Source organism: Lipotes vexillifer, unplaced genomic scaffold, assembly GCF_000442215.2.
Source record: "Lipotes vexillifer unplaced genomic scaffold, Lipotes_vexillifer_v1.1 scaffold2094, whole genome shotgun sequence".
In the NCBI taxonomy this organism is placed as follows: Eukaryota; Metazoa; Chordata; class Mammalia; order Artiodactyla; family Lipotidae; genus Lipotes; species Lipotes vexillifer.
Window position 1 is genome coordinate 1,567,604 of NW_006790887.1, and position 6,074 is coordinate 1,573,677.

General features: G+C 50.5%; 1 protein-coding gene across 1 annotated transcript in view; it reads right to left on the reverse strand.

Annotated features, from left to right (window-relative positions):
* Positions 1-6,074, reverse strand: part of VIPR2 (vasoactive intestinal peptide receptor 2) — a 76,519-nt gene that overhangs the window by 48,827 nt on the left and 21,618 nt on the right. The gene's annotated exons all lie outside the window — the stretch shown is intronic.

A 6,074-nucleotide genomic window follows, 5' to 3' on the forward strand; every position in this document is an offset into this window, starting at 1 on the left:
CTGCTGAAGTGCTTCCCGCCCACCCCCCATGTGCTAAAATGGGCAACACTGAGTATTGTGTAAGTCTTGGAGGTTAGGGTCCCCTAGACGCACATATACTTGTGCGTTTATGGATTCTGACTTCAAGGACAATTTGCAAATTTAAATATTTGAAAAGATTTAGTTGATTTCAGCAGTCAAGACGACATATTAGAGGTGAAATCTTAGGTTACCCTCATGGAGTTATCAAAACTTAATTTGCATAATGTTATAGCTTAAAACACTTTTCAGATCTCTTATTTGGTTTAATAACCACCCCGCGACGGTAATTCATACCAACACTGTATTAATCATCTCACTGACAAAGAGCACTGAGGTCTGAATGGTCCAGGGGCCTCTCAACATTAAACAGACAGTAAATGAATCCACGTTTGAACCCAGGAAATTTTTATCACAAGTCCAAGGCGTTTCTACTATATTTTGTGACCTCTAAACTTTTATGCTTCTTTTAAACTTCAGTATTGGAGGAGCAAGGCGCCAGCCTCAGTTAAAGAAAGAAACAACAGTTCTGCTCTCTGACATGCCACCCACACCTGTACGATAACTGCGCAAACACATCAGTGGAGTTATGCATTTTTGGTTTGACCACGGGAATGTTTTACTTCTAAGAACAGGGGTAATGAAAAGTTGGCTACAAACCAAGTTTTGCAAAAAAAGAGATGAAAACAGGGACTTCCCTGGTGGTCCAGTGGTTAAGCCTCCGCGCTTCCACTGCAGGGGGATTGGGTTCATTTCCTGGTTGGGGAACTAAGATCCTGCCTGCCGCGCGGTGCGGCTAAAAACACAAACGAAAAAAACCATGAAAATACTTTCTAAAGGCTTTTTAAAATAAAATGAAAATACATTCATCCTAAAAACTGAATTACCTACCGAAGATTGAGTACATAAATTCATACTATATTAGCATTCTTACATATTTAAAGAAAATGTTGCTTTTTGAAAAATTACTTAGGACACATCATCAAGGACAAAGCCGCCACTAGAAACACACCTCCAGCCCGGTGGTCAGTGCAGCCTGCAGGCCTGGGAATGTACGGACGAGCAGGGTGGTATGGAGGGATGTGCCTATGCGATGAGGGCAAGAGACAGACAATTGGGGACATACGAGCTTCTCGCTCCATTTCCCAAGTCTCATGAAAATGGCAGTTGAGAAATTTGAAATGGCAGTTCCTAGAGATGTCATAAAACTGAAGACAGACAGCATGTATGTGTGTTAAAGATTCAGGTGGAGCAAAGGGGGCGGCAGCCCAGCCCGCAGGAGGTGAGCAATGGGGGTGCTCTTAAAGGGCACAGGTGGCCTACGTTTGGGAGAATCACGTTGAGTTTGAATTCTGAGCTCTGAGAACTCCAGACTTCCCTGCCCTGCTGGGTGTTTCTGGAAGCTCTGTTGGAGGAGCACCAGGGAGCCCTGGACCAACCAGGCTGCCTGGCACAGGACGGAGGGCGCAGGAGTGGCTCCGAGAACAGCATTTGGTGACCACCCTGTGTACTAGATCATCGCGAGAGTGCCTTGCCATTGTTCTGGTACAAAGTTTGATGCTAATTATTGATAGAGACGTGAAAACTAACTTATAGTTCCAGGAATAACATAGAGCTACACTGGAAAGGAGCCTGGGACTGTTACAGGGTCAACTGTGATCATAAGAACGTAAACCACAACCGTGAAGGGACTCTGTGGGCGGGGCGGGGGGGGGCAGCTTGGAGGAAGGGGAGAGAGCTGCCAGGCAGGGGCGACTCCCAGCAGAGTTCAGCCGGAGCTAAGACAAACTGGGGAAGAGAGGCTTGTTTGAAAACTGCTGAATAGTCTAGACTGCACGAGAAAAAGTGGCGTGGGTGAGGCAAGCAGGGTCTGCGTGAGAATTTATTTTTGTTACACTCTGGTAGCAACCTAGATATTTGAGATGGTGATAATAAAATCAAGGCTCAGTCTGAAAAGAGGAAAACTTTGTTCACATCAATAGACTGAAAAGTTACTTGACGAAATTCAGCAGCCATTGCTAATTTTTAAAAGCTCTAAATAGAATAAGGAAATACTGAGACTGCCTTAACATAGCAAAGCCCACTTGTTAAAAGAAGTATAGCTATTATTAGAAACGGTTTAGCACAGTGTACAACCCAAAGCAGGACCTCCTGGGCACTTGCTGGCACCATCATGCTTCAACAATACAGTAGCGCTTTAGCTAAAACAACAGATAAAATGAACTGAGCAGATTCGCTGAAATAAAGAAGAGAAAAAACCCTAGAACTGGACTTCGCAACATGGTTACCACATGTGGCTGTTTAAGCCTAAATCGACTGAAATTAAATGCAATTGAAAATTCAGCTCCTCAGCTGCGGTGGCCACACTTCTAACGCTCAGTAGCCACATGTGGCTGGTGGCTCTCATCTCACAGCTCAGACACACGTTTCCATCATCCCAGGACAGCGTCACCCTCGAGCTGTAGCTAAAACAAGCAAAATATAAAACTAAAATGCCACTCTTACAAACTATCAAGAAACAAAGCAAAGAGAGAAAATAACAAACCCGTCATTACTGTACATAAACTATTGCTAGGGGTAAATTAGCCCAAACAGATGCACCTTTCTTCAGGTCATGGTGTTTCAGCTAAAAATGGCCATATAAATTACCTGAAATATTTTATGAATAAATTATAAATGAGAATGAGAAGTTTTTGGTAAACATTTATTGATCACTTACCACACAAATCTTCTCTGTCTTTCAAAACCCAAAACAAGGAGGAGGAGGTCTCTTATCCAAAGTGGGGGCCAGTGGCTTGGGGAACTGAAAAGCTCGGTAGGTGCTTTAATACCTTACATATCTTCCGTTGATTGAAACACAAAGTGTGTTTCTATTACGTCAACACAGAACACACAGCCAAAGCCTTTCCTTTGTGTGTGGGCTTGTTGACTGGGCTCCTCTTGGCTTTTTTTGTGTAAATCGTACTCTGACCTGTCCTCGGTGATTTCCAACTTCAGAGCACTGAAAGTGGGCCGACTTAGGCTCCCGCAAAGCTAGGTTTCCAGACTCGATCCTAGCCGTCATGCTTGCCTCCAGCCCTACGGCTGCTTAGCAACTCACTTTTTTAGTTTTTCCAAAGCACACAAATTGATTTTCCCAGAAACAAGTGCTTTTTTTTGTACTCCTCAGCTTCCATACTGTTTAATTTAGCACCTGGGTGAGTAACAGACTTGGGAGGCACTGACACGTTGTAAACTTGGCAAAGTGTCCCAGAAGCTGCAGAGAGGAGGTGGCGGAGGAGCCCCGACCAGGGCCTGACCGAGGTACCTCCGTGAACCAACCACCAGGCTTCGCAGGAAAAGAGCGCATAGGAGCCCAGCGTAAACCGGCGGTGGTGGCTTCCTAAGTTCCTCTTGGGAAGGCAGCTTAGTCCCCTGAAAGGAACATTCTAGATCAAGAGGTTCAGAAAAACTGGTCTTACTCACGGTGCAGCCTCCAGAAATTTCGTAAACTTCAGGGCAACTTGAATGGAACATACTCGGGACATGGATGAGTTGTGCTCGGGAAAGGCTATTAGAACACGTGCCTGTCAATATTCTGGAACTCAGAGGAGACAGCTGCAATTCACCTGGCCCGAAGCAGTCATTTTTTTTTTTTTTTTTGCTGTACGCAGGCCTCTCACTGTTGTGGCCTCTCCCGTTGCGGAGCACAGACTCCGGACGCGCAGGCTCAGCAGCCGTGGCTCACGGGCCCAGCCGCTCCGCGGCATGTGGGATCTTCCCGGACCGGGGCATGAACCCGTGTTCCCTGCATCGGCAGGTGGACTCTCAACCACTGCGCCACCAGGGAAGCCCCCAAAGCAGTCTTATGAAGGGGGAGGAACCGACCACCATGGAAAAGAAACTTGTACCCGAAAAACCACCTCTCTCTCCAAAATATCCCCGGGCAACTCATACTCTCACAGACGGTGGTACACGTGTTGTTTTGAGTTCCGGGTTTATTTTCTCATTATTTCAATGATATAAACAGCAACTCGTTTTCAAGAAAATCAGGTGAGTCACTACTTAGGTGTTATGCTTCGTCTAGGGCAGAGCTTTTACAAACACTGTGTTTCCTGCTCATGGGTTTGCAGAGCGAGGTTGGGGCCAGAACCCGTCTCGCTGTCACTGCCCTCTCCCTGGAAGACCACTGTCCCCACTGGCCCTCTGTGACCTCCTGGGACCTGGGGAGATGTGCTCCTACCACTCCAGTCTTCCACGTTCAAGGTGTTTTATGATGAAAGCCCCGGACACAGAGCCAGAGGCATGAACCGAGTCCAGGTGCGCAAGCAGACAAAGGACAGCTCTGAGCACTCGTCCAGCGAATGCAGGGCTGATGTCTCAGGTGAGGCTGTGACCATGACTGACGTGGTCTCCCACCCTCTCTGGGTGAGGTTCCTGGGGCATCCCCAGCAGTGGCCGTGCTCCGATCTGTCCACGTTTTTACCAAGAGAGAAATCCAGTCCCCTACCAACACCGACGCACAGAGAGAGACAGCACAGCAGTGGGACAGCAGAGGTACCCAGGCAGGCTTGACTCTCGACGGTGGCCACAGTGTGACGGAGGCGCTTCCCACCGCGACCAGGAGCTCCAGGGAGGGGTCTCCGCTCCTGCGGCCCGGCCTGTGAGGAGAGGGTGGGCGGACCAGCACCCGGGCATCCAGTGGCGGGAGGCCTCGTCCCCTGGGTCACCTTGCTCAAGATGGAGCGCAGGGGAAGTGCTGCAGGAGCAGGCATGGGCAAAGGAAAAGGAGAAAGAAAACTGTTTCTGGCACTAATGTATGAGGCCAGGCGACAGCTGACATTACCAATAACACCTTCCATCCAAAAGCTTAGTTTAAATTTGAAGTCATAAGTGGCAAAGCTTCTTCCAGAATCAGAAGCTGCAGGGAAGCCCAGGAAGTGCTCTCGGGCTCCGAGGCCGGAGCCGTGCTGGTCACTGGATCCCCAGCCTGCAGACAGCAGGTGCTGACCTGGCCCGTCCATCCTCCTCTGGGATGGGCTGGTGGGACCTCATCACCGAGCGGGCAAACACCCCTCAAGCCACGGCTCCTGGGGTGGAGGTCTCACAATCCCACTTCCTCTGCCCCCGGTGATGAAGCCGGAGCCCCAGGGAAGCCCAGTCCAGTCCCGTCAGAGGACTTTCAACTGCCTGGTTGTGGTGGACACAGCGCTGGACACCGTTTACTTGTTTCCGGGTGCTTCTGTGCATCAGCCACGCCTGTGCCGGTGAACAGGTGAGAACAGGCGCAGCGAGATGGGAAGACGGGCCCATCACCTCCTCTCCTGTCTCCTGGCTCCGACCCCTGTGGGCAGGCGGCCGAGTGCGGGTGTCAGTGTGAAGACGACACAAGGGGAGACGGCAAGGGACACTGAAGAGTGGCTGCTGCTCGACGGCAGGAAGAGCCACGCAGAGGCCTCAGCTTGGGGTCAGCTCAGCTTGACTGGCCTCCCCTGCCATGAGCACACCCTCCAGGCCAAGTCCCTTCATTATGGAGATTTTTATTTGCTTTTTATTGTTTTAACCTTGCTCGAGAGAAAGCAGAGAAATGGCACTTCTTGTTCCCTGGTCACTCCTTGTACAGGAGTTGCCGTGGCCAGAACGACGCGGTCTCCAAGGCTCACCTGACCGGCAGCACCTCGTGTGCCCCATGGACGACCCTGTCAGAGAGCAGGTCAGTGCCCCTCAGCCCAGGCTGGTGATGGGGCAGCCAAGAGGCAGTGGAGGGTGTGCCCGGGTCCTTCCTACACGCCCTTGGGGCCCGCTGTTAGTACCCGCACCCAAGGTTCCGGTTTGATTCCCCTGGACAGCACTTCTCGGTTTTTAAGATTCTTGGAGGTTCCAATGTGTACCCAGGGCTGAGACCCACAGTCCTGGGGTGCAGGCGCTAGACGGGACCTCAAGGATTACGAGTGCGGGTGCTGACGGGGCCCCAGAGCAGCAGCCCCTGGCGACTTGTTAGAAAGTTCCAGTGCCCCACCCCAGGCCATTGCGCCAGAGACCCAGGCTGACCCCCGTCCCTGCGGTGGTGCTGAACC